The 18,767-nt window shown below is 38.2% G+C and overlaps 1 protein-coding gene across 7 annotated transcripts in view; it reads right to left on the minus strand.

Annotated features, from left to right (window-relative positions):
* Positions 1-18,767, minus strand: part of SLC39A10 (solute carrier family 39 member 10) — a 160,251-nt gene that overhangs the window by 109,106 nt on the left and 32,378 nt on the right. For 3 of the 7 annotated variants that reach the window (XM_070388897.1, XM_070388903.1, XM_070388882.1), the window contains exons 2-3: positions 15,957-16,031; positions 11,969-12,072 (exon numbers count right to left, since the gene is read on the minus strand). The gene's annotated coding sequence lies outside the window, so the exon portion shown is untranslated. Of the gene's footprint in view, positions 1-5,012; positions 5,109-11,968; positions 12,073-15,956; positions 16,032-18,767 lie in introns of those variants that run through there. The other 4 variants (XM_070388896.1, XM_070388884.1, XM_070388904.1 and 1 more) reach the window with 3 other exon arrangements.

Here is an 18,767-nt window from a genome sequence, read left to right on the forward strand (position 1 = left end):
CAAGGGATGGAACCTGCATCTCCTGCATTGGCAGGCAGATTCTTTACCACTGAGCCACCAGGGAAACGCTTCAAATATAGTACTGATATCTAAAAGCTTAAAACCAAACTCATTTTGATATCTAAAAGCTTAAAATCAAACTCATTCTTTTTATTGGAGAAGGCAATGGCACCCCACTCCAGTACTCTTGCCTGGAGAATCCTGTGGACAGAGGAGCCTGGTAGGCTGCAGTCCATAGGGTCGCTAAGAGTTGGACACAACTGAGCGACTTCATTTTCATTTTTCACTTTCATGCATTGGAGAAGGAAACGGCAACCCACTCCAGTGTTCTTGCCTGGAGAGTCCCAGGGACGGGGGAGCCTCGTGGGCTGCCGTCTATGGGGTTGCACAGAGTCGGACACAACTAAAGCGACTTAGCAGCAGCAGCAGCAGCAGCATTCTTTTTGTTGTCTTTTCCTCCCTAAATTTGTTCCTTCTCTTAAGTTCTCTGACTAGGTCTCAGCACCACTACAAGGTTGCCCAAGGTTGAGAGATCAATAGATTTTTTTTCTACCTTCTCTTTCATTATGTACAATTAATTGGTTTCCAAGTTCTGCTGAGTTTATCTCTTAAAATGGCCCTTCCTTTCTATTTCACTCTACTACCCAAGTTCAGGTATTCAACACTTCTGGATTAGACTATGATAGTTTTTGACTTCTCGCTTCCAATCTGTCGTTCCCTCCTTTCTCAGAACATTTATCAAGTCATTTTTGTCCTTAAAAAATCACATTGTCTCCACCGTTTAATATGTATCTCCTGCCTTTTCAGTCCCCTCTTTTGCCACTTCTCTTCTTCCTCTATTTCTCCCAAATCAAATCCAACAAGGTAAAAACAAACAAGCAAACACTAACAAAAATGCACAACACTATAAACAAATGCAAAAGACTAATAGATACTAGTATTCACATTCAAAAAGTGAAAATATAAAGAGCCTTTAAAAATCAGTAAGAAAATTACTAAACAACTGAATATAAAAATGATAAGCAATAAGAAAACAAGTTCACAGAAAATATATATATATAAATGGCTCTTAAACATAAGCTGTTGAACTTCACTCATGAGAGAAATTCAAATTAAAACTATTAAGATATCACTTTTACCTGTTAGATCTGAAAAACATTGAAAAGTTTGATAACATACTAATGAGAGCTGGTAGGGAAAAGAGGTCTTATATATTTTTGGTAAGAATGTACAATGATACATTACTTATGGGATGCAATCTAACAGAACAAAATCACACATGCATACGCTCATGAATCGACAGTTTCTCTTTGGATCAATTATCTTATAGATAAACTTTCCTGTGTGAAAAATATCTAGATTACAAGGTTATTCATTGTGGCATTGTTTGCAATAATAAGATATTACAAGCAACACATCTATTGGGGATATACTTAACACATGCACACAATATAATACTGTTCAGTTTAAAGACAATGTTTTCTTATAAAAACTAAAGAAGCACTCTCTGTACTGAAATGAGAAGAAATACAGAAAAAAAACTGTGAAGGGGGAAAGAGCATGGTTCAGAGGTGAAAACACAGTGCTTAGTGTACATTTGTTTGAACATACTTAAGGAGAAGACTCTGAAAAGATTCACTGGACACTAATAATAGTTGGCACCTCTCTGGGGACTTTAGTGGGCAGAGGTTAGGGGTAGTAAGATTTTTCAGTTGAAAAAAGTGTAATTTATTTTAAAAAATCATATAAATGCTAGTTTTCTCTCTCTGAAATGTTATTTACTCTTGTTCCCAACCTCTACCTGGACATGTGTCAGGCCTTAATCACTTCCTCCAAAAGACATTCTTTCTAATCTGGAAAAGTTCAGGTTCCCTCAAGTCTCAGTCAAACTCTTAATGTTAGTTTTTGCAAATTACTTGTGAATATCTGTCTTCCTCATTTGACTGTGAAGCTCTAGAAGCAGGGAGGAATGCATCGTCTTCTGCTTGTCTCACCAAAGCCCGGGCTGCTTGGCACATCAGCTCATGAATGTTTGTTGAGTGAAGACATGTGTGCTCAGGGCACTGTGTGGGGATGGGGGTAGAGAAGTCCTGCTTGCAGGGAAAGATAAAAGTGGTGAGACAATGTCTGCCTTTAGGTAGCTTATCAACTAGGGAGGTAGATAAACACCCATATAATTATAAGGCAGAAAGAGGTCATTGCCTTAGGAGTTACAAATTTAGTTATATGAGACTTAGAGCAAGGAGACTGCAAGAAGAATTTTTTTAACATGTTATATATCTGATAAATGCAGTAATATTTGCAAAGGGGTTTTGAAAAACCCATGTGATTTCTTCAAGAAAGGGTGGGCTATTTAATGCACAAAATCAAATATGTACAGGGGTCAGGCAGCTGAGGCATGCCAGTGAATGGATTGCCAAGTGGAACTGGTTAAAAACAAGATCTAGAGGTATATTAGCTTGGCTGGATAGTAGCATCACTTGGGAGATTAAAAAGTAAAAAAATCCTTATGCTAAGACCATAATGCAGGTCAGTTCACCAGGGGTAAGGAAGGGGATAGGAGGATAAAAATGGAGGAGGAACCCAGGCATCTGCAGTTTTAAGAAACTGCCCGGGTAACAGTAATGTGGACCAGGACAGGTCTCATTACCAGTGACTCATTAAAAATGCAGAACTCCAGCCCCACCCTGGATTTACAGAATCAGAATCCGAATTGTGAAGATACCTCCAGTGCTTCTGGTACACTCTGGCAAGTTCAAGAAGCTCTGCTCTAAACAACTTTGTCTTTTTCCAAGGGAATGACCATTCATTAAGTAGTATCAGCATTTCCCAGAGGGCATGCATGTTCTAGTTGTCAACGTTCTAATTTTGCCACTTATACTGCTACTGCTGGCAAAAATGCAAGTAACTGAGATCAGGTGGAAGCCGTCAAAAGATGACTGGATCCTGGCAAGTTGCTAGAGAGGGGATAGTGAATTATCAGGGTTTGTCTAAGGCTTATATTGTTCTAAGGCAGAAGTTTTTTAATGTCGATTTTTGATAGTTACTTAAATTTTATTTTGAGCAGTTAAACCATCCCAGTCAACAACACTGTGTGTGTGACAAAATTCAATATGAAACTCTGCTCTGATTTAGGTGGGCAGGATTTTGGAGCACCACCAGCTCAGCAACTTTCCTTCCCCATCTCCCTGAAGCAAAATTTTAAGGATAAGATGAAAATAAAGCGAGGAAGGTTTGGAGGGCTTGGAATGCTAGAGTAAAACCTTTTTACTTAATTTGAACAATGTCAAGTCACCGTATTTTTTAAGCGAGGCTTATAACTGCAATACAAACAAAAAAGAAAACTCATTCCCTCATGATCTGGTTAGGAATATAACTGGTATAAAAGAAAGTTGAAAACTTTTATCCAACAAATGCTTATCAAGCTCCTACTATGAATCAAGTACTATTCCAAGTCCTTTGATTTCATTCCTTTGGTGGTAATCCTAGTCAGCCAGCCTCCTGGAAAACTGATGTCACTGTTCCTAAAATGAATGATCTCAGAAGATAAAAGTGTGGATGAGTCAGATCAGCCCGTGGCTCCAGCTGGACACTGCGAGCAGCTCAGGAGCCTGTCTTTGAATATCAAGAACCACTGAGACTGGAGAGCAAACTCAGGGAGGGGGAGTAATTCAGAACTGGTTACCACACACCTCTGGTTTCAATTTTGCTGTGGAGTTTCATAACAGTTTAAAAATTTTAAATAGCAATACTAGGACATGACTTTCAAAGAATAATATCAGCAACTCTTTTTTTCTTTTTTTCTTATGTGGGATTTTAGTTCCCTGTTTCCAGGTGACCCAGTGGTAAAGAATCTGCCTGCCAGTGCAGGAGACACAAGAGAGACAATGATTCAATCCCTGTGTTGGGAAGACCCTCTAGAGTAGGAAATGGCAGCCTGCTCCAGTATTCTTGCCTGGAAAATTCCATGAGTAGAGGAGCCAGGCAGGCTACAGTCCATGGGGTTGCAGAGTCAGACAAGACTGAGCACTATTCCTTCCTTTCTTAGTTCCTTGACCAGAGATTGAATCTGCGGGCGCCTGCGTTGGGAGCACTCAATCTTAACCACTGGATTATCAGCAACTGTTATGTTATTCTTTTATTTTTTTTTAAGTTGTTGCATTGTCTAACATTTTTATCTACCTCTGCTTAAATATATAAAAGTCACTCCATAGATAAATGTACAGAGTAATTGCAAATGCAAAATCAGTCAAAGCCTTAATCTATTGAACCTCCACTATGCTAAAACATTCATATTTCTGAAACAGTAGGTATTTTTATAAACAATTCATAAGGACAAAAATTAAAAGCTTCACAAAATTTGTTTCTGTTAGAAGTTTTCCAGTTTTTTTTTTTTTTAAGAAATTTCTCAGCACTTTCAAAACTTTAAATGCTCAAAGAATATAATCACTGAGAACAGTTATATTATCCCTTTATTATTTTAAGTGTTAGCCGCTCAGTCGTGTCTGTCTCTTTGCAGCCCCATGGACAGTAGCCCATCAGGCTCCTCTGTCCATGGAATTCTCCAGGCAAGAATACTGGAGGGGGCAGCCATTCCCTTCTCCAGGGGATCTTTCCAACTCAGGGATCAAACCCATTATTATTTTCGAGCATGCATTTATTTTGTATTATTTTGATAATGCATTTGTTTTTAAGATGTGCACTGAGCATAGTAACTAAAAAGCAAAAAAAAAAAAAAGAGAGAGAGAGAAAAGAATGCAATGTATCAGACAAGCCACCAAAAACAGAAGGAAAAGGGGAAAAAAAATTCTCCTTCTGAGCTAAATAGAAAGAGAAAAAAGTACTATCATTAAGGCAGAAGAAAGGCATCTCTGAAGAAGGAATAAATATCCCCAGTGAGCTGGGGGCTGTCGAGTGCAGTAGCAGAATAGAAGGGTATTGGGTGAGAAAGCATACTCCTCAAACTCCCTGTGAACAGAACTTCACTGTGAAGAATAAATCAATCCACTTACAGGGCATGCTTAACTTCACCTGTTGGGAGGTAAGTTCAGTTTCTTTCTCCTTCTTTGAATGAACCGGGAAGGCTTCCGTTTTGCCTTCAGCCTCCCGCCACAGGAATGCGTGCTATCTGCATGGTGGTTTTGAAACCAAAGCTCTTAAAGGAGCTGTATCAACAGGTTTTTTCTCCTTAACACTGAGTCAATTGTAAATGTTGAATGGGAACCTTGAACAAGCTGAAAACTATCATAGGAATTTAAAACCAGCTCTCTTGCCAAAGTGTTTTTTTTAATAGAATCACAATTTATATTTTTATCACTTCAGCCTTTTTGGATCCAGAACTACAGAACTAACAAAGGACTATTTCCTGACAGCTTAATACAAAGGGAAGCCTGAGAGCTGGCCTTGCTGTGTCAGTTAGGACAGAGAACTCTTTCCCAGATGGAAAGAGTTCTGCTAATGTGGTTTTTAAAGAAGACACAGGAGACTCAAAAATGTCCTTCGAAGCAACACAAGATTTGCCAAGCTTTTTCCATATTTATCTAATGCAGTTCTATGTCCATTGCCTTTCACCCAAATACTTTTCTCTTAACTTTGGCCTGTATACTTTCCATTCTTTCTTTAAATAAAACTGTTTCCAAAGGTGAGGCAAAACACTCAAAGTTTCACTTATCCAGCCCTACATGCTGGTGGCCAATGTCATAGGCAAATTCTAAGCACATTTTAAACTTTTACCCATGATTGCTAAACCCTGAAATTAACAAGTTTTTCTTGTTGTTGTTTTGCTTTTGTCTTTTTTTTTTTAGATTAACTCTTTTTAATTAAAGAGTTGGTGTCCAGAATTTGGCTCCTCATGTTTGCACAGCTATTTGTTACTGTTTTCATATCATTTGCAATTTATTGTACAGTACCAAGTGGCTCTCTTAAGAGGTTCTGTGGCTTAATATAACTCGATTTCTCATGAAAACTCTCAAGCTTCATTTGGCATGAACTTCATTGAAAATGACTATAATCTGATTTCAAACACTGAGCGATGATGTTACATACAATATGTATATTTCCTCATAACTGAACAAGAATACGATTAAAAATAAGCCAACATTCCCAAAATGAAGACACAATTAAGAACTATCCTAATGATAGGAAGTTCTCTGTAATAAGAAAAAACTGTTGAAAATTAATTTGCTAATTACCATGCACTGATTATTGTAACTGACCAGTTTCTAAGATGATCTATATATAAAATTTAAAAAGGGATAGTGTTTAGGTAATTGTTTAGATAACTTATTAATGTAGTAGATTCTAGGGCTCAAGGGAACTAAGTTGAACATTTAATGACTTTTCACATTTGAGGAAGCAAGATTAAGCAACAACAAAAGTGGAAAAATATGGGGGGAAGTAGAATAAGGAATCAAAAGATAAAAAGTCAGCAATAAAGCTTCATAAAAGAGTGACTAACTACATTTCACTGTTTTTCATAGTCTCCCTGGGAGTTTGTTTGTTTAAATGTTTGGACTCTTCTTGAAGTTAAAAAAAATACAAAAAACTTTTAGGAAAAATACTCAAAGTCAACTAACCTTCCTAGTTAACCTGGCTCTGGAAATTGTACTTGACACTATGACTTTATCACATCTTAAAGGGATATGTCAAAGCTCTTTAAATCATTTCCAGAGGGCATGGATTATTTCCAAGAGTGAGGTAAAGATGTCTGTAATCATGTAAGCATTACTTATTTAGCCACTGCAAATTAAGATGATCAAATACCTCTATAAAGTGGGAATTATGAGTTTAAGTTTTATACTGACATGCCTACACATTTCCTTCCTTCCTTCTTTTCTTTCTTTCTTCCTCCCTCCCTATTATTTTTTCCTTTTAATTTGAATTCTGGTACCAAGGTAACCCAAAGAATAAACCTGGAACAAGAGTAACTGGTGCCTGTAAATCCTCTCCACAATTCTACTCAACATATCCTACAGAGAAGAGGCCTGGAGAAAATTAAGAATCCACAGTGGAGATGCTCAAGGCAACTTTACTAAAAACAGCCAAATAATGGAAACAACACAAATATTCATCAACAGGGAAGGATAAATTGTATATTCACACAATGGAATACTATAAAGCAAAAGAACAAATTATTGATATATAAAACAATATGTATGAACCTCATTGACTTAATTTTGCTCAAAATAAACCATATACCAAGAAAGTACAGTTGTGGTTTAATTCCTAGGAAATTCAAAATCAGGCAAAATTTAGAAGTAGTTCAAAGAATGTTTATCATGGAGGGGTTATTGACTGGGAAGTGACTCAGGGAGCCTTCCATGAGTGATAAAAACATCCTAAGGTACTGTTCTGCTTGAATTATACAGATACAGCAATGTATAAAAATTCACTGAGTTATTCACTAAGACTTATACACTTTATGTATGTTATTTGCATTTAAATTTTCTTAAATGAAATTTAAAGAAAACTCACAATGCAGAGAGGAAAAACAAGCTAGAAATTCTCCACCAAAATACCAACAGTTTCAACAAAAGTGAGAGATAGTCTCATTTTGAAAAATACATAAAAATTTCCTTTCACCCAGGGTTATCCTTTTTGAAACTGAAACTGAAGTCACTCAGTCATGTCCGACTCTTTGTGACCCCATGCACTATAGCCTACGAGGCTCCTACATCCATGGAATTTTCTTTTTTAACATTCCCTAAATCATCGTGTGTGTGTCAGTGGCTCCGTCATATACGACTCTTTGCCACCCCATGGACTATTTAGCCCATCAAGCTCCTCTGTCCATAGGATTTTCCAGGCAAGAATACTGAGTATTCTTGGGTTTCCATTTCCTTCTCCAGGGGATCTTCCCCACCCAGGGACTGAACCTAGATCTCCTGCATTGTAGGCAGATTCTTTACCATCTGAGCCGCCAGGGAAGCCCAAAAGTGTCTGAACTTAACAACCACAGTGATTCTCACTGCCTCTTTCTACAGCTACCCCACACTACCCCAGGACTTCCTAGTTCTTTCCTGCTGTGTGCTGTGCTTAGTCTCTCAGTCATGTCTGACTCTTTGCGACCCCATGGACTATAGCCCACCAGGCTCCTCTGTGCATGGGGATTCTCCAGGCAAGAATACTGGAGTGGGTTGCCATGCTCTCCTTCAGGGATCTTCCCAACCCATGGATCGAACCCAGGTCTCCCATATTGCAGGCGGATGTAGAAAGAGGAGAATTAAAGAATGACAAAGTCTTCCCCCTAGACTAGTAGGGTTTGAGGACTTTGGTTAAGTTTCAAGATTTCTTGATTAGGGACACCTTTCTGTCTTCTCAATCATTATAGCAAGTATCCCGATTCTCTTTTGAGGGAGACCATGACAAAGAGTGACCGGGAGGACAAAAAGGAAGTTGACTATCTGGGTTTCAGATACACAATTAAAGTTTGGCCTTAGGCTTACTTCCCTTATGGTTCAATAGAATTCAATAAAATGGGAAAGGAGGGAGAGCTGTCCAGGAATGAAAAGACTTCTCTTTGTGTTCTCTGTGAAAAGCTACACAATGGATCTGGTATGTTGGGGCCAGAAGGGTGAGAAGCCCCAATATTTATTTCTAGTCAAACTCTATTGATATAATTTATGTGCCCCCCTTTTTTAAAGAGAACACTGGGAAAACAAATCCGTATCTCCTTAGCCACATTTCCCCAGGATTTTTAGAAACACAAAGAATCTTTTTCTCCTGTTCTTCTCCCTGGGGGCATTCCTGACCCTGGCAGACCATTTCTAACAGTGGAGGCTGTGACTGGGGTGATGATGTGTGAGGGTTGTGGTGGGGCTCTTGAGCTTCAGGCTCTTGCATTCCAATATGTTCTTTGAATTTGAAACAACTGGATTGCTGCCTCATTCACTACCCAAAGTACAGCCAGTTACAACCTAGCTGCATTTATGAAATTATTTAAAAATCCTGGACCAAAATTAATGGAGGAAATTATGGACAATTATCAAATTGAGTATTTAAATAACATATATGGAGATGGGAGAGGCTAAAAATGTAGGGCTTTGAAGGAGATCAGCCCTGGGATTTCTTTGGAAGGAATGATGCTAAAGCTGAAACTCCAGTACTTTGGCCACCTCATGCGAAGATTTGACTCATTGGAAAAGACTCTGATGCTGGGAGGGATTGGGGGCAAGAGGAGAAGGGGAAGACAGAGGATGAGATGGCTGGATGGTATCAGTGACTCAATGGACGTGAGTCTGAGTGAACTCCGGGAGTTGGTGATGGACAGGGAGGCCTGGCGTGCTGCGATTCATGGGGTCGCAAAGAGTCGGACACAACTGAGCGACTGATCTGATCTGATCTGATCTATGGTGATGGGATTCCCAGGTAGCTCAGTGGTAAAGAATCCACCTGCCAATGCAGGAAGGAGTTGTGGGTTAGATTCCTGAATGGGGAAGATCCCCTGGAGGAGGAAATGGCAACTCACTCCAGTATTCTTGCCTGAGGAATCCCATGAACAGAGGAGCCTGGTGGTTCATGGGGTCACAAAGAGTTGCACATGACTTGGTGACTAAGCACATCTATGGTGATAGATGTTTTATATGTATTATTATTACACAACATTCTTGACACCTCTGTAAGCTAAAAATTAGCATCCCCATTTTATAAGTGGAAATCTCAGCTTTCAGTAAACAAAAGTCCTAAGAGTGCATAGCTGAGGTTCAAGCCCAGGTCCATCGGACTTCAAAATCCTTTTATCTCCTGACCTCTCAGGAGAGGTGCCCTACTCAATACATAAAAAACTTAATTAATCTTTCATCCTATGAAAAGAATATAAATTGTAAATTAGATCAGCTAAAATAGATGGTAATCTCCTTGAAGGCAAAGGCTGATGACTCATCTTTACTGTGACATAGATAATACCTCAGTATGTTAGTGAATACTTCTAAATAGGTGTCCATGAGAGAGATGTTGATTTCCTCTGTTACACATGCACACACACACACATGTGTAAGCATCTACAAAATTGTTATTATGGATTCAAATTACCGCATAAAAAATAAAATTTACTCATTTAAGTAAAAAGTGAAGCTAGTAAAAAGTATGGGTAAATGCCAAGTAAGATAACAAAAAGAACTTTAAAGCTCACATATTGAATTACATTTGCTGGTCTTTTAAACTTTAAAGGTACATTGGCTAACATTTCTGTTATACCAGGAATAACAAGCAAGCACAAAGCCTTTCAAAGAATAACTGACCCTAACTGTGGAATTATTTCAAAGAAAAGAACATACAAACATGGGATGTTCTGCTTATACAAGATGGAACCTAAATAAGCGGACTAGAATCCAATGATTAGTAAAATTCCACTCTGATGACCAGTTCTTTACACCAAAGAACTAAAAAATGTACTAAATGCTTTTTCTTTCCAGGACTTTTCTCCCCCATTTCATTTTAATTTGTCTCTGTGGAAGAAAAGCACTGAACAAGATTGAAATTCTTAGTGCCTTATCCCTTCCGAAACTTACAGTCTGAAATTAGTTTATTTACTTTCAAATTAAGTCAGAATTTGTTACTGAAAGAATTGTACCTGGGTCTTTAGTTACAGTATTGCTAATGATTCTTTTCAGTTAAAGACATGCAGAATTCCAAGGTGATGTGCTTTGTTATTTACTTTTTACTGGTAGAATTCTCGGTTTGCTGAATGTAGAGTAAACAAGAATTTGAAATTATATCATAGAATAAAAGGAATTCCTTTAACATTGGAGGCTCATTTGTCTTTCAGGTAGAATCATCCAGGTTTTCTTTCGTATTTGTGATTGCTGAGTTTTTGCTTCAGAATTCTCTAGGATAAATTTGCTTGTGACCCACTCTTAAATAATCCACTCTTAAATAATCATTTAATCTCCATTAACTAAAAACATGTCTGGTTAGGCCCATTTCTAAGAGTATAAGAAACAAATCAGTATTTCTTTCTTTCCATATTTTGTCTTCCTGATTTTTTCATGTTAGTTAAAACAGTAAGCAGATATTTCTGAAATTTTAATAATGTATATCTGTGCAGTGTAAATGTTTTCTTCATTATTCCAAAATGTTTACTCTCAGTGTTTACTTTTGTGGTTCTCCACAACTTTTAGAATAGTCATTACCTGTCAAAAACGATATCGATAGAGAACAAACTTGTGGTTGCCAAGAGGGAGGAAGTGTGGGAGGATGGAGTGGGACTTTGGGGTTAGAGAAGGAATAAACAACAGGTCTTACTGTATAGCACAGGAAACTGTATTCAGTAGCCTGTGATAAACAATAATGGAAAAGAATATGAAAAAATGTGTATATATATATATATATATATAACTGAGTCACTCTGCTGTACAGCAGAAATCAACCAACATTGTAAATCAAATATACTTTTTAAAAAGTCTATGTTAGTTCATTATTTATATAGTTGAACTAATGAATATTAGTTCATTTTTTGGGGGGGTCCCAATCTTTTTGTATTATTTTTGAGAATCTTCAACTATCTCCTGCATTAAAAATTTTTAAAAATATAAAAACCCTTTTCTACATTATGGTTCTTTAATCTGTCTTGGCACATAAATCTCCTTTCTATTCCTAAATTTTTAATGCTTTCCATAGTCTCAGCATTGTCTTAACTTTAATTCACATTTTTTCCTATTCTTTTGTATGAATTTATATATTTCTTCACTTTGATTGGCGGCCGCTTCATTTTATTTTCAAGTCTGTAAACTTTTGGTTCCCATTGAGTCCCCTAGTGATGGCAATTCATTAATACGTCAAAGTTTTCTAGCACAGCACACTCCCTGAATGTGACACTTCTGGTGCATGTGGGGTGGTGGAGTGGGCATGCTCAAGACAATGTCACCCAAAAATAAAATACTAAAATAAATATTCAACATTTTAGCTTATGCATATACTTTGCTAAGTAAGTATATAATTTTTTTAAAATTGGAAAATAAATGAAACTTACCCTTTTAAGAAGATTTCAGTGGATGATTTAGGATGTTTATGTCTTTATTTTAGCTCCATCCAATTCAGTTAATAAGAGTTATAGGGTCCTGTCGGGTCCAGAGGCTGTGGAGACCACAAAAGGAAGGATAAGGGAAGGTCCTCCCCGCAAATTTACATTCATTTAGATCAGTTGGAGTGCTAGGGCTTTCAAATCCCAAGCTTTATATGTGTTTCCTTAAAGAGTGAGTAGTAACTGTTTTCCCAGCCAGCGAGGATCTAGGTTCCCCACTTATAAATCTTCAGGTTGTTCTTCAACTATCCTTTTTACGTTGTATAACCCTTAGGGGTTCATATCCGACTTCCATATTTAATATATTTTAATTCAGCTTTGTAATGATCTGTATATGCATTCATGAGCTCATCTTCCCCTTAGGACTCACTCAGGTAGCTGAGATTAAATTGGCATTCCTTACTATTTTCTGGCAAGTACAAGTCTGACTTCATGAATACCTTCATTTCTGTGCTTGCATCCAAAGGTTTCAGAAAGAGAATGATTACTTGATTAAATAAATAAAACAAGGTCTTTTGGATGGAGTTTTTCTAACACCATGACTAAACTAAACTGGCAACACACATGTGCTAGCTTTTCTGCTTTACTTGCTCCCCTTCCTTTTTTATTCCTGTGAGTAATCCTTTGAAATCTCAAAAGATTTGTATCCTTTCTCATAACATGAACTATGTCCTTACCTCAACTGTATTTTGTGAATAGTTTGTCTACCTTACTGGCCCTTAGCCAAATAATACATTTTGCATTTGAAGAGAAAGAATTTTCCCTTTCTTTAAACGTTTGGTGAGGGAAGCAAGACCTAAAAGGAGAAAGCCTGAGTGGGAGAGAAGCAACGCCCTAAACAAAAACCAGTGGTCTTGATACAGTCCTGTGTGCTGCCTTCAAGGCAGTCATGGTCTAGAGGAATTCTATTTACTTATTTTTTTGGCTGCATCGTCTTAGTTGCAGTTTGTGGGATCTTGTTCCCCAACCAAGGATCAAACCGGAGCCCCCTGCATTGGGAGCTCAGAGTCTTAGCCACTTAGACCACCAGGGAAGTCCCGTGGAGGAATTCTTAATTGAAATGGTATCATAACTGTCTTCTATCACCAACTCCATCATACTCTCCTCCCACTGCCCCACCACCAACTGCAATATACTCTCTCATTTATTTATTTATTTATTATTTGTTTATTTAAATTTTTAGCTACACTGGGTCTTCGTTGCTGTGTGAAAGCTTTCTCTAGTTTCACTGAGAAGGGCCTACTCTAGTTGCGGTGCAGCGTGCAGGCTTCTCATTGTAGTGGCTTCTCTTGTCACGGAGCATTGGCTCTATGTCCACAGACTTCAGTAGTCCTGGCGAGGGCTCAGTTGTTATGGTTCTCGGGCTCTAGAGCACAGGCTGAGTAGTTGTGGTACACGGGCTTAGTTGCTCTGTGGCATGTGAGATCCTCCTGAACTTGGTGGGTGGATTCTTAACCACTGGACCAATGGGGAAGTCTTCCTCTCTCATCTAAATAATTGATCTCCTCTATAATATCGTCATTGCTATATTGTCCCAGGTCCTCATTTAGCGTCTACTTTTCTGCCTATAGCACCTAGCCTGGTCCTAGGCTTATGATAAATTTTTGCTGAACTGAAATAAATGGGTTGGCCTTGCTTAGGGTTACATAGAAAACATTTGTCTCAGGTGACATCTTCATCTTGACTCTACACAGTGACTGTATAGTGACCAAAAACAACCTACAGAAGAGAAGCATGGTTGACTTCAAATTGCAGTATAAGAAATTTTAGTATTTTTTTCCTGAAAAAAAACTTTTTTTTCTATTTTTCCTAAAAGATGAGCCACTTTTAATGTTTGGTGGTATAGGCCTCAAGGTGCAGACAGAAGTGTTTTTGTGATTTTAAATACTTTCTGATTAGCATGGATAATAACCAAGAGGATTTAAATATATGAAGCACAGGAATTACCTGGCAGTCCAATGGTTAGAACTCTGTGTTTTCACTTCTGCAGGCTGGGAACTAATCCCCAAAATCATACAATGAGGCCAAAAACAAACAACCAACAACAACAACAACAACAAAAAAAACCCACAAAAAATATCAAGTACAATGGAAATGGCAACCCATTCCAGTATTCTTGCCTGGAGAATCCCATGGAAGGAGGAGCCTGGTGGGCTACAGTCCATGGGGTTGCAAAGAGTCAGACATGACTGAGCGACTTCACTTCACAAAAACTTTACTAAATAAAATGCAGCTTAAACTTGAGTTCATCTTTAGCCATATTTTTGTAGTCCACATAATCATAAAAAATTACGTGAATCATTGGATTATATGTTTCCAAGTTACCCCACATTCAGATCTGTAAAAGTCAGACTGAGTGGCCTGAATTTCCTCATTTGCTAGATCCAGAAAGACAGAGACAGCGAAGGGAATGGACTCCTCTGCAGTGCTCCTCTGTCCCCTGCTTTGTGCCTGTGTTCTTTCGTGTGCAAGCTAAGCTACCAAACCACCACAAGGACACAGAGAAATAAATCAAACGTCCTGTGGGTAGGAGGTCCCTATGTCTGACTGGCTTATGAAGGGAGGCGCTATTAGGATTTGAAACAGAAAGTCAAAATATTCCCTTGTATCTGGGTCTTGTGATGAATAATCACAATTAGACTTTAACCTCTTGGAGTTGACTGGTTTACTTTTATTTCTTCCCTGTCACCTAGGCCTTCACACATATTTAAATAATGAATTCTAAAAGTTACAGTGTCATTTGCATATATGGAAAAGTTATGTATATATATAATTATCATAATGTTCTACCTAGCAAGTAAATATGAAGCACAGATATGTATGAAATTGGTTACAAAACACTTTTTGGTAATTTTTAGTGAGGAAATTTAGTAAACTTCTCTGATAATAGGTTCTAGGAGGAGTTGCCTATGCCAATATGGAAGTGGCTGACATGTCCAGGCCGCCAAGGGCTCTGGGCCATCATAACAGTGGTTTCAAAACTGAAAGGCAAAGAAGGTGGTAATTTTAAGGGATCATTAAAATTTTAGGAAAAAACATCTGACCAGACACTGAAGATTGTTTGTTGTTAAACTGTATAACCATACCCCTTGTGCCTTGCTGAGGGTGACAAAAACTTAATCTGGCCCCAGGGTGTGGACGCCATGTGGTAGATAGCTCTTCCCATAGTGTGAAGAGTAAATACCAACAAGGAAGAAAATAAGATAATGGCCAGGGAGGCAGTGATTTTGCTAGATTAGGACATAGGTGGAACCGGAAATCCTCCACTGTCCGGAAAGACCAAATGTTGACTGGGTAATTAGACCCAGACTAAGTGAGTTTGTAATAGAAGCTTGCATTTTACATCTCTTGCTCCATCTCAGTGTGTTCAAGATAAAGGCATAATTAATAATGTTTGAGTGTGATAATTGGGGTCAGATAGACCTGGGTTCGGATTTCCCTGATGACTCAGTGGTAAAGAATCCACCCGCCAATGCAAGAGACATGGGTTTGATTGGAAATGGCAACCCACTCCAGTATTCTTGCCTGGAAAATCCCATGGACAGAGGAAGCTGGTGGGCTATAGACCATGGGGTTGCAGAAGAGTCAGACACAACTTACTGACTAAACAACAAAGACCTGAGTTTGACTCAGGTAATTTATTATGTCATTTATTATGTTAGTTATGTGGCCACCACCTCCTTCCCAACATTCAAGTCTCAATTTCCTTATATGTAAAATGAAATAATAATTATACCTTCTACATACTTATTGGGTACTTGTTGTGCAGGTCATATAACATAATATATGTAAATAAAACACTTAAATGCCTGGTATTCTCAGTAGATGTCAGCTACAAACAAAAACTGGAACATCAATTGCTCAGCATCTCATGTCTATAAAAAGGTGGCAGAGTCAAGGAAAGCCCTGAAGTCCAAGATATCAAACAGATTCATACCTTTGATACAATTCAGCTGCTGTTCACTCTCTGTCCTCTTGTTATTTTAGATCACCTTCATGCCACTGGCAGAGGCTGCGAAAAACATTCATTCATTCAAGTAGTATTTATTAAATGCCAACACTATATCAAGTAGTGGCTTTGTTTTTGGAGACTGTGAATACCTCACAAAGATAGTTGAAAACATTCTTAAGACAAACACACAAATCCAGTCATTGTCACTTGTAAGAAGAAAAGACATGGGACTCTAATTTAGATGTGTTGACAAAGGAAGACCTCTCTAAGGAAGGGAAATTTAAGCTAACAGGCCAAAGAAAGAGCAGACATGGTTTCCACAGCTTATGGCCTTTCTCTATGGTGCTTGTGATAATTGCCAGACTTATCCATCCTATATCTTCCCTCTATCTGCTATCATAATACAGAGGTGATCTCAAGAGACATCCAGGACAGATTATTTCCTGCCAAAAATGACCCTAGGGTTGTGGTCACAGATGTAGCTACAGAGCAGTCACATACACACTTGAACAGGCTGTTACCACCTGAGGACGCTAGTCCAGCAGAGTGCCCTGCACAGACTGCATTCACCTGCCTTTTAGGAAGGGATGACTTTTCAGCTTCAAGGCAGAACATGTTAGTGGTCCTGTGCAGCCTCAAAATGAAAGCACAAAGGTGAAAGTTTCTTCAAAAGCAGGCTGGCACTAGGGACTCAAGGTACCATCCCAGAATATCCCAGCTGAATTTCTAAGTATTGGTGACATAGAAGACCCATATGACTGTAGACTTGCATCATGATTTATAACCCACTTATCAGGGGAAGAATGTATTTCTTCCTCTTGACATCAGAGGGATCAGGGTCCTCGCTGGCTTTCTAGCTGAGTGGAACCCTGGGGGCTGTAGCAGCCTGGGGAATGTTAGCTGGGGCCCCTGTTGCTCAAGTCCCCACAAAACCCACTTCCAGTAACTGTCCCCACAACTGGCCTCAGTGGGCCAGCGCCAGTCCCCAGAGCTGTGACGGGTGGCATCCCTCTCAGGTTCTCAAAACAGAGCAGTTGTTTTTGGATTTGGAATAATTTTCCTTCATTCCAAAGCAGAATTACTCTTCCTGATTATCTATAAAACAAGCCACAAAGAATCCCACCTGGGTTGTAGTAATCTGTGGAAGTAATAAAGAAGAAAAAGTGAGGGGAATGGAGAAGGAAATGGCAACCCACTCCGGGATTCTTGCCTAGAGAATCCTGTGGACAGAGGAGCCTGGTGGGCTGACGTCTATGGGGTCACACAGAGTCAGACATGACTGAAGTGACTTAGCAGCAGCAGCAGTGAAGGGAAAATTGTGGAAGACCATGAGCTAAAGACGAGAATGTTAGGTAATGTTTGTACACTTACAGCAGTTGTCTAAGAAAAAGATTTCAGGGAGGTAGAGGAAAGTTTTTTACAAAGAATTGTGTTAAAATACTTTCAAGAGGTATAACCAAAGGGGGGAAAAAATCTACACACAGTGTTCTCTTGGCTAGCTTTCTTACATATTAAAACTTAAAATTATGCAGATAAATTCTCAGGCTAAGACATGTTTTGGCCTAATTAGCAGTACCTCAGACTTGCTAGCAGGACTCTATGATTTTAAAGATAGCACTTATACTTAAGGCAAGAACTAACAAAACTGGCCAGACCTGATTTGCTATCAAGGTTTCCTTGGAGGGAGTTAAAATAAAAAAAGAAGAAATAGGTATTAGTTCTCTTAGAGAACTGAAGTGACAGAAAGCAGAGCTGGACATTAATAATGCACCAATTTTTTGTAGATTAATTTAGATTCATTAACTAAGAGAAATATAACTCTCCTACCACTTTTGGAGACTACACAATTATAACTCTAGTTTATAGGTTTTGCAATTACAAAGCAGTTACAATTCCAATCCAGAAATCTCAGAAATTTACTTCAGAGGGCCAGGAAGGAAGTCTTTGAGAGTGATGACAGTGTTCTGTATGTTGATTTCTGTAGTGGTTACAAGGCTTCCTACATTCACTGAAACTCCTCTAAACATACACTTAAAATTATTGGACTTTATTGTATGTAGCTTGTACTTCAATAAAGTTGCAAAGAAAAAAAAAAAAGGAAAAGAAACTATGACTTGAAAAATCCAGTATAATCAATGGTACATGCTTTTTTTTTTTTTTTTCCAACATGTTGCTAAATTGATTTTTACACTAGGAAAAATCTATCAAATCTCTCTCTTCTTTTGAAAGAGGATATTTAAAAGCAGCATATTCATCTTTTAAATTGAAGTAATATAATTACTGAGTAAGATGGGGAAAGCAAACACAAAATGAAAAAGTGAGAAAAATGACTTTGATAGAAAATATTTAAGACAGTTAAAAGAAAAAATAAAGAGAAAGGATATTGTTCAAAATCAGAAAGTAAGGACTGTTTGTTTCTAGAAAGGGGGCATAAGTAGAAAAGTCTAACCAGATGGACAGGACTCTGTGGGCAGCCTTAGTTTGAGTTTGTGGCTGCCAAGTAGTGTAGGCCATTTCCAGAAATTAGTTTGTACATATATTGTATGAATAGATTATCTAGAGATCTGATACTAACTCGATCTTGAGCTTTAATACAATAAGTCTTATATTCAGAGCAGACATCTTGTTTCTGCAGAACACACTGCAGCCACTACATTCATATTCAAAAGATTTGTTTCTTTTATTTCAGGACCAGTGTTGTGTCCCTGTTTTTGGCAATTAGACCTGCAACTCTTTAAGGAGTGAAAATTCCCCGCAGATTCACAATTATCCTAACGCATCCTGCCGTATTCCTGC

This window comes from Bos mutus, chromosome 2 (assembly GCF_027580195.1).
Source record: "Bos mutus isolate GX-2022 chromosome 2, NWIPB_WYAK_1.1, whole genome shotgun sequence".
Classification (NCBI taxonomy): domain Eukaryota; kingdom Metazoa; phylum Chordata; class Mammalia; order Artiodactyla; family Bovidae; genus Bos; species Bos mutus.